Below are 10598 nucleotides of genomic sequence, written 5' to 3'. Positions count from 1 at the left end.
CTGGTCCTGGCTATACGAAGTGATGCTAAGTTATACGAAGTAATGTCAAGTGATTCTAAGTCGTTTTGCAGCGGCTTCTTCGGCTAACCGTGCCGGGTCCAATCGGCGTCTACGCTGGTAGTCTCGCTTAGCAGCGCGCCGCGATTCTTGGTAAGCGCCTTCTTCCTCGGCAGTGCGAACCTTCCTTGGTCTCCCCATGTCTACGTCTGGTGCGCCGCCGCCGCGCACCGGCTTTCATACGGAACGAAGGAGCGCATGCACAGTTGGCCGTGACGTCACGTCTGACTCGCGGCGCATGCGCAGTAGCGCGCAGCTGGTGGCTAAGTCGTAGGGGAAGTGGGGCGAAAGCTATGCATAGTGTACGGGCGGCGAGCGCTACGCGCCGGGATGACGTCACGGCGCATGCGCAGCAGCGCGCACCTGGCGGGAGCACGGCGGAGCCGTGTCTGTGTCGGGCGAAGCGAGCGCGCACCTGCGCCGGCGGTTACTAGGCAACGCAAGGTGACGTCATCGCTCCGCGGAGTTTTTTCTGTTTACGACAGACAGATTAAGCTCGGCATAAACAGCTCCGCTGTGAAAATTCACATATCTATTTCATTACATGATTGCTGGGGACAGGGTATATTTACGTGCGCAAATTATCCCTGCGGCAAAGGCAAGGTTTAATTTTCATTATTTGCTTCTAGAATGTTTGAATGCTTCACTGGCGAACACCGTGAATTCAGCGACGCATTAAGGCGCAGGTCTAGACAAGCAGTTAATACGCCCTTGAAGCATTCGCAGATGGAATGGACGGCCCTCCAGCAGCTCATCTAAAGCTGACCGTTTGAGAGCTCCGTTCCGCTCTCAAACTAGATGGATGCCAGGCACGAGCTTTAATGGTTGACGGGGCTCGGTAAGGCGAGGGTGGGGGAATTCTATAAACCCAGCCAGCTCAGTCTGGTCATTGATGTGCTGGCAGTGGCGCCCGCGAAAGGTCCGATGCCCGTTATCGCCTCATTGGGACGCTCTCCAAACGGGAGCCGCAGGTGCCGAGGCAGGGCCGAGTAAATGGCTTCGCCTTACTTCGCCTCACTTCGCCAGCGCTTTTCTTTGCAGCGCTAATACAATGGCAAGGAAAAGAAGGAGGACAAGATAAGGCGGGGGTCTTCGAGCCTACCATCATTCTTAAGAGCGAGATCGATGAGGAAAAAGAAAACGCACAAGGTATGGGCCCAGGTTTTCAGCTGAAACGAGGCGGTAAACAATAAATCGAGGTCCCACCGCCGCCCTCTTTAAATCCCAAAACAATATGACCGAAGGGAAGCGTGAACGAGCGCGAAGCCGCAGCCTCGGTCCCGATATCCGCGAGTATTTCCGGACCTCTTCTGTTGGGACGCTCGGGCAGTGAGCGCAAGTGGTGAGCGGGATGGGGGCCAGCGCGCCGCACGCACAGACGCTCGCATGCACATACAGCGAGCAGCGGAGGGGGAAGCTGCACTATACTCCGCTGGGATTGGCCTCGCGGGAACGGTGCTCGTCCTCTACGCAGCGCCCACCTAATGGGCCACCCGACGGGATGGTGCGAAAACGAGAGCGCGAAATAAAAGCGCGTCGAGCGCCGAGATAAGTGCAGCTCGCTGCCTCCGGGGTTATTATAATCTCGAGAACAATGGCTGTGTGCCACCCCAAAAAGGGTCTCCGGCAAGAAACAGATGGCGGGTAGTGGCCTTTCCGCGTGACCTCCCCCTACAGCTTGTCCTCCCTGCGTTGTTCCCCCCACCAGGAGGACAGCGTCCCCTTCTCCTTGTTCCATACGCGAGGCTCGGGAGCAGCAGCGAAACGCCAAGTTGTGAGGAGGACGAGAAGGAATAGCGGGAGTCGCGGGGGGGCACCAAACAGTGGCAAACAGGCGGGAACACGGGTCCGCACGGTCGCGCCAATTAAGTGAAATTGATCAGCCGTATACAGTGGCCTGCGCACGATCGGAGCTCGCCGAGGCAGCGCAGCAACAATTGGAACGGCAGCAGCGTCGGCAGCTGCGGGCGAGTGAATCGCTCGGCATATAATACGTGCCCGCGCGCGCACCGCTCGGCTCTTTGGGACGCTCGCGCGGGACGATTGAGCGCATTCACGAGCGGCCCTTAACGAGATGGAGCGCAGCCCGTTCTATTCGATGGTCGCTTCGCAAAAGCCCGGGCACGCGAGGCAGAGGAAACGTCCGCAGACACTCGAGAGATCGGAATGGCGTGCGTTAGCGAGCGATTGCGATGGAATAAATTGGCCTGTTTACTGACTGGCTCAATTGGACCGCGTTCAGGGCGCCGAAGTGTCGAGTGTCGCAGAAATAGAGCAGCTATAGCCAGTAAAAGAAAGAAAGAAAACAAACAAGCAAACAAACAAACAATGCAATCGGAGATTTCATTTTGTGAATCGGCTGGTTGAGGGCGGTGCTAGAGTGAAATCTATGACGGACTTGTCTGCTCACGAACGAGGCAAACTTGTTCCCCGCGCAGCACATGTGAATCATCTATCTCGTTACTTAGCCAAAGGAACGATCCTTCTTTTTTCGTTGCCCATGTATACTGCTACTATGTTTTGATATTCTCGATAAAATTCATAATGCAAGATAAACATTTTTCAGATTCAGATATATTACGAAAACAGGCAGGAAATGAGGGTAGATTCCAGACGAAAATTTACTGAAGTAAACTCGCTGAGATGATTGAAGTGGTCATATTTTCTTCATAGACTAACGTCGGACAAAAAAAAAATGTTGCAGTTTCGCCCGAAAGGCGAAGCATCAATTGCGATAACAAATTAGTAGAGAGCTATTCGGAGTAGGAATAGTAGTTTTGTCGGCTGCATAAACTTGGACGCATTCGCTTACTAACTGAATTAACAAGCGTGGTGTCATCGCGCACAAGCAAACATGAATAGATCACACTGAATGACCGCAGACAACCACTGTCAAAACGCTGGCAGCAAGCGCAGCCGCCGCAGCGAGCGAAGGTTCGTGCGGTCTATCGGTTCAACGGAAACTGAGCGGCGAATGCACAGCGCATAGAAAGGTCAGAGCCGTGTGGAGATCGCTTTAAGAGACGTGCGGACGACCGCCGCAGCCGGGCTAAGTACAGCACAGTTGGCTGAGTAGAAGCTGCCCCCCCCCTCCCTCCCGCGCTGTCATTCGCGTGGGAGACTGAGTGGCCAGTTCTCCTTGCGCCCGGTTGCAAGATACGCATTTGGTGCCGCAGCACACCGTCGCCCGCCTCACTCCCTCTCATAGCCCCACGGCTTTCCGCGCGTTCGCTTTCCGCCGTGCGTTCGTCCTCCGCGCGCTTTCACTCGCGCATACGGCGCGCGGCGACGATTTTATCGCCCTTGGGCTTTATACGGAACCTCACGGCGACGGCGACGACGACGGTGACGCCGACGGCAGAAAGACGCTTGAAGTGTCCATATAATTGCTATCGCAATAATAATAATTGTTAATACCCGCCGTGGTTGCTTAGTGGCTTTGGCGTTACGCGGCTGAGCACGAGGTAGCGGGATCAAATCCCGACCGCGGCGGCCGCGGCGGCCGCATTTCGACGGGGTCGAAATGCAAAAAAAAAAAAGAAACGCCCGTGTGCAATGCATTGAGTGCACGGTAAGGACCCCAGGAGGTGGAAATTAAACCGGACTTTCCCACTGCGGCGTGCCCCATAATCAGATCGTGGTTCTGGCACGTAAAATCCCACAATTAAAAAATAACAAATCATTGTTAATCTGGAATTCTGTAGAGACTGTAAGGGAGATGAATATGAGTTTCCAGATGCCCAGAACAAGTAGCGAATGGCGTCGTTTTCAGCTAACAAACAAACTTTATAGCACAAATAAGACCACGAACCTTCCTCCTTTATTTGAGAATATTCTGCAGGTTTTTGCTTGCATTAGTTGCCAGGGTCACTGTAAGATGTCCGAGCCTGTCACTGTTTCACGCAAGATTTTTCTCGCAAGAGAAGCATAGCAGAACAGAATGGTCGCTGGAGAGCTGAGTGACCGCTTAGTGGGCCACGAAGGTGCTACTGAAATTGTGTGTGTTTTAATCTCTCTCTCTTTCTATGTGTGTGCATTTTTCTTTATCTTTCTGTCTCTTCTTACCCCTTCCCCAGTGCAGGGGAAGGGGTTAATCTTCCGGTTAACCTTCCTGCATTTCGCATCTCATTTATCTCTCTCTCTGTTATGTCTATCTGTTTAAACAACAGATAAGTTCACAGAAGGTGGAGGCCTGAAGTTAATAACAATGTTCGAACAAGGAAGGTTGCTGGAGCCAACGTTTTGACAAAGGCACTTATCTTCGTCATGGCTAAGAAGAGTACTATTGACTTTTCAGAAACCATACACTTTTGCGCCATGCTCCGTTCTTGTTCACCGAATGTTACATTGTCGCATCGAAATACCTGAAACAAAGGAAATGCGGCAGTGCGTTCAGTGCGCTTCTCCATTGCAGGCTGCATGCCCTGGTAGCCTCCAACGCCTGTGTCAACAGTCATTCCATGCAAATCTAATGACGTATTTTATTGAGATGTAGGGCCGTGGAAGATAACTTCCATAGTGTCTCTGAACAAAATAACGTGTTATTGCCGTGTTAAATGCCCTATTATGAATGCTGTCGACAAACAGTTGCTGAGAAGAAGAAGAAGAAGAAGAAGAGAAGAAGAAGAAGAAGAAGAAGAAGAAAGAAGAAGAAGAAGAAGAGAAGAAGAAGAAGAAGAAGAAGAAGAAGAAGAAGAAGAAGAAGAAGAATAACCGCATTATGAAGTAGTCGCATTTTAGAAAGTTCTTTCTGATCACCACAAGACAGGAGGGGGAGTGTTGCTTGCAGCAGGTGGACCTAGCCTTGGAAAAGTTGCCGATAATTTCTCCGCCCGAGCGTCGCCTATCAAGTGCAGTATATGGTCTGAAGCCTGTCACTGTCCATCTAGTAACAACAGCACCCGGCAGCACAACGAACTTGGCGCGTTGTGCACGTCGACGCACACGGCTCACAATTCCCACTCCAAACCCGTATCACGGAGGAACTTAGGAGGAGCCGGAGCACTTCGCTCCTAAATATTCGATGTCCTCGCGGGTGACATCGAAAGGTTACTTACATATATTATCCAGCAGTTCCTAGAGCAGCATCTTCTATTATGACCTACTTCGTTTATTTTTTATGCATGCAATTTTGTTCTGGCGATCTTGGAGTACTTTTACGAGACAGTTTTAGATCGCAGTAACACGCGTGATAGCTTGCGGACGTCCAAGCTCCAAACAAGCGTAATAGCTAAAATCGGCTAGGGGTGTGGCCTGGAAGACTTCAGCCTGAAAAAGATTGTCTTGCATATTTCTTTCATGATGGCAACTGGCAGGTCGTAGAGTAGTTTTTTATATCCTTTTCGCAATAGACCTATAACGATCAAGTAGGAGCTACACAGTATACAACTAATGGTATGCTTAAACTGAAACCGCAGCGGTACCTTTCTGGCGCTCATTGTAACAAAACGGCAGTAATTTTGCACAAAAGGTACACTAAAATGACATCATTTGCAACGAGGTATCCCAGGAAGACTCTAGCCACGCGCGTGCAAAGAAAACAAGAATAAACAATTACGCATTAAGGTTAAGCTTGACAGCTGCTTAAGGAAGTTCTGGGTGCGCAAATGCCACGAAATAAAAAAAATCACACACAAAGCAAACGAAAGGCTACAAAATTTCGTGGCAGTCGCTCAGTGGTACACAGGCGACATCGTTTGTGTACTTTGCCTGTTACTTCGCTTAGTAAAGAATGACTTCGATATCGACATCGTCTATGCGATTGACTCCTATCGTGATTGCACTTTCGTAACCGACTGTGACCTAGAATTGACTAAGCTTTTGCATTCGCACTTTCAAATTAACGACATCCTCACGAATACCCATTTGAGACTAAAACATGCATACTCACACAAACTAAGGTCCGTACTCGTTAATCTCTGGGTCATGCTGCTTCTTTCCTTATTTTTATTTTTAATGCCTTAGCATTCTTAGGGCACTTCACGCACTTTCCGGGGCTATCTATCTATCTATCTATCTATCTATCTATCTATCTATCTATCTATCTATATATCTATCTATCTATCTATCTATCTATCTATCTATCTATCTATCTATCTATCTATCTATCTATCTATCTATCTATCTATCTATCTATCTATCTATCTATCTATCTATCTATCTATCTATCTATCTATCTATCTATCTATCTATCTATCTATCTATCTATCTATCTATCTATCTATCTATCTATCTATCTATTTGTATCTGTGTATCCGTGTATGTTTGTATATAACCATTTTCCCACATACCTGGGCCACTGGGTAGTCAGTTGTCGAATGGGTAGCGCATCAGGCTGCTGTGCCAAAGTAACAGGGTTCGAAAGAAGTAATAAGACCAACTTGGGTCACTGAGTACTTGGCAATGTGTACTGTTGTGCCTCGATGTTGTGCCTCTAGATCAATGATGCCAAATGCGGCAGCGCTACGCGCCGTGGGCGAGCTACAAAAAAAAAAAAAAAAAAAATCCCGTTCTCCTTTTTGGGTCTCTCCGTATCCCCGGCGGTCGTCGTTACGTCACCAGGGTGCATTTGGTGATGTCACCAGGGGCAGACGCTGTCGATTGGTCGAACAAGAACCTACGACTTCCGGTTAGTCTGCTAACAGGTACGCGCGCTCCCTGCTCTTCCTCGTCGTGTTGCTCGCTTGTGCGCGCTTGCGAATCGGTAACTACGGCCCGCGCAACGCAAGCGCCAAATCGCTCGCGTTCCAACACAGTTGTGCTTAGCGGTCTGATTAGCTGCGCGAATAGAGTCCGACAGTGTTGGCCTTTCTAGACGTGCTCGCAACACAGGGTCCATAGCGGCACGCTTCGCAGGAGCACGGGCCGGCACGGCAGCAACAACGGCTAGCCGAGTAGCGCGTAGTGGCGGTGAAGGCCCGTCCACGTTACAGTCACGGCAACTCGCCGCACGCCGTTTGCCGTTCGCGGGCCGCCGTTCGACGGCGGTTTTGCTTGCAGCGGCAAGATTCCTTGGCGTAGAGAGGATGGGACCGGGACAGATTTGTGCGGCAGCCGTACAGCGAAGTAGCCACTCAGCCACCGAGGAGCGGACCGATGCACCACCGCTGATCGCTCAACTGCGCTGACATCTTCACTAGGCCTTCTCCGGTTCACTTCAGAGCTAAAGCTGACGGCGCTTCGAAATGAATCACCGACGCTCACAAGCCGCAATATTTTCTTACCGTTGTTGTCGCTCTTCGCAATAATTGTACACAAAGAAGAAAATACGCTGATATTAGCGGCGCCGTCGGCTGCGATGCGAGCACAGCCGAGCCGCTCGGTCGTCTGCCGTCGGTATAGCCGTGCGCTGCAGCTGAGCTCAACAAGTATCGGTGCTCGCGTTCGTGTTCAACGTTTGACAGTGGATATCGTTTTATTGGGGTAGCAATTATATGGACACTCCAAGCGGATTTCTGCCATCGCCGTCACCATGAGGTTCCCTATAAAGTCCAAGGGCGATAATATCGTCGCCGTGCGCCGTATGCTGTACGTGCGAGTGAAAGAGCGCGAGGGACGCGCGCTTTCAGGAGAGCGAACGCACGGCAGAGAGCAATTGCGACGTCTCCGGTCGCGCGAAAGGCCGTGGGGGGATGGAAGGGAGGGGGGGATTGACGTTGTGCTGCGACACCAACTGCGTATCTTGCAATCGGGCGCAAGGGGAACTTTTGACTCAATCTTGCACGTGAAAGGAGGAAAGTGGGAAGGCAGCGCGGAGGGAGAGGTGGGGCTTCTACTCTGCCAGCAACTGCATACTTGAACTTTACGCTGCTGCGGGTGGTCGCGCGCACCGTATCTTGAAAGCGATCTGCACACGGCTCTTACCTTTGTATGCGCTATGCTTTCGCCGCTCAGTTTCTGTTGAAGCGATAGACCGCACGAGCCTTCGCTCGCTGCTGCTGCCGCGTTTGCTCACGCTAGCATTTTGACAGTGGTTGTCTGCGGTCATCGAGTGTGATCTATTCATGTTTGCTTGTGCGCGCTACACCATGCTTCTTAATTCAGTTAGTAAGTGAATGTGTCGAAGTTTATACAGCCGATAAAACTACTATCCTTACTCCGTGTGGCTCTCTACTAATTTCCTATCGCAATTGATGCTTCGCCTTTCGGGCGGAACTGCGACTGTTTTGTTCTCTAATTGTACGCGTGACGTTTTTTGCACGCTTATCTGCGTGATTAGTTCATTCATAACCATTTCCGTGCTCCATTCATCGGAGCAAGGCCGTGCATGCTGCCGTTTCACGCATCGTTCTTGTAGGATCTTGCTACCATAGCACTAACACAACGTTTAAAAAATGTGTGAGTACCATGCCATGCTGCACCATAAAGAATAAATGACCTCCAAGTGGTTCGCGTGCCAAATGAAAGCGAAAAGTTACAACGCGTAGCGAACGCACGCCACTTCCCGCGCGCTAACCGAGCGCAGGCAGCCCTCGGTACGCCACAGCAGCGCCGCAGAGTGGCTGCTCATGTGGAGGCCGCCTCACGCTCCAGCCGCCGCTTTAGCCACTCTCCCAAAATATTTCTAGTACTCTACCTTGGTTAACGCGTTTTCTTTTTCTTTTATTGCGATAGTAATTAAATGGACACTCCAGGCGGATTTCTGCCATCGGCGTCACCGTCGCCGTGAGGTTCCATATAAAGTCCATGGGCGATAAAATCGGCGCTGTGCGACGTATGCTGTATGTGCGAGTGAAAGCGTGCGAGGAGAGCCGACGATCGGGGCTGAATCTCGCCCGCGCGAATGGGAGGAAAGCGGGCAGAATGCGCGCCGTCTTCCGTCACGCGCGAGGCTCCCAACGTATTGCTAGGGATCGGGGGGAAGGGAGGGTTAAATAAGATACATGACACTAGTGAATCCTGTACAGTACAGTTAAACAAAAAATAAGAAAAATGGCAAAAGTGAAAGGTGAAGTCCAACTGAAATATGCAAGAAATTGAAATATGCACACGGCAAAAACAAATCACTGGTTCAGGATTTTAAACCACATGCTCTTTTCTACAGAGCGAAGGAACGTCAATTATCTGGGATGCTTGGGTGAAATTGACACCTTCTTTAAATGGCCACACAACCAGCATACGAGAATAGATGCTCAAACGCTATAGATTTGCTGGAATCGACATGAACTCCTTCGCTACGTCAAATACATGCTCCAAACCGGCGCGCATGCTGTGCCACGTCTTTAGTGGACTGGGAGTGGCACGACGATCAACGCTTGGGTTGCTGTAATATGCCTCGAATTGCGAGGGTATATCAAGCCTCAGGTGGCGTGTGCAGTGTGCGGGAAAAGAGGGGAAGCGCTCGGCTCGGCATCTCTCGGGACTCAGAAAAACAGCCGACAGTCGCTTTAACACAGCCGCCTAGTCATGCTTGCGCGCCGCCATTCCAGTAAGATTTTAAAATTTTCGCGCCACTCCTGTCCAACTCTTGAAAATGATTAATCGAACAGGTCTAATCGATTGAGTCAAATAAATGAAAGGTGGACATCGATGAAGATTAATCGTTTTGCGGGATACATTTAATCGATTAATCAATTAATTATTCATCGATATTACCAACCCTAGGCTGTGTTGGGTGAATAAAAAGTGCTGAAACCACAGAGTGTAGAGACGGGAGCAAAGAATAAAAAGAAGAACGACGACGACGAAGTATGGCGCCGTGTTCTATCACGATGGGTAAGGTGCACGCGCGACGGGTCGAATGAGCGGTGACATCGTGGTGTTCGGAATGTGTGGTGTGCTGCGATTGGTCCACGTGTGCGGAGCGTGTTGCCAGAGTGTGTGGTGGCAGGACAAGCGGATCAGAAGCGAGACGGCGGTCATCAGCGAACGACATCGGACGTGGCTGACAATCCTGGACCCCCCCGCCCTTCTATCCGAAGCCGGCGCTGGAGCGAGGTTGGAGGCCACCTGGCATTCCGAGATTAGCAGGAACCAGCAGGCGGGATCCAGGGCGCGACTGTGCGGCCGAGGACAGCGGAGAGCCCGGGCATTTATGGGTGCCTGTGTCAACTGCCAGCGAACCCTGACCCACGACCTTGCACGCGAACTCGCCGCCCCCGTCTTCACCACCCGCCACCTCATGCCCTCGATGTTTGCACCAGCCAGAGCCAGCACGAACCACGCCACGTCCGCCCGTCCGATGCCCGTGAGCCTGCATGTGGTGAGAATGCCGACGGCTTCTTTTAATTCGAAGCATTCTTTCACCCAGTCTAGACACTTTGCGGGAGGTCGGTAGGTCTTTTGCTGTCTCGTCACACTTCGCACTTGAAAAGAAATGCGTGACCGATAGTGGAATGGAATTGCTGCCCTCGAGCACATAAGCCCAATGTTCTAACCACTAGGCCACGGTCGCACCCATACCCCTCTCGTGCTAATAAAGCCGACTAAGCTCTTGAGACGTTGGCGAGTGCGTCACGTGCCAGGTTCTCGCGCTCTTTCCTCGTGACAGCTCGCGCTTTAAGATTGTATAAGACGTAGTCGCTGACGGCGTAACAATCCGT

This window comes from Dermacentor silvarum, chromosome 11 (genome assembly GCF_013339745.2).
Source record: "Dermacentor silvarum isolate Dsil-2018 chromosome 11, BIME_Dsil_1.4, whole genome shotgun sequence".
NCBI lineage: Eukaryota > Metazoa > Arthropoda > Arachnida > Ixodida > Ixodidae > Dermacentor > Dermacentor silvarum.
This window is presented reverse-complemented; position numbering follows the sequence as displayed.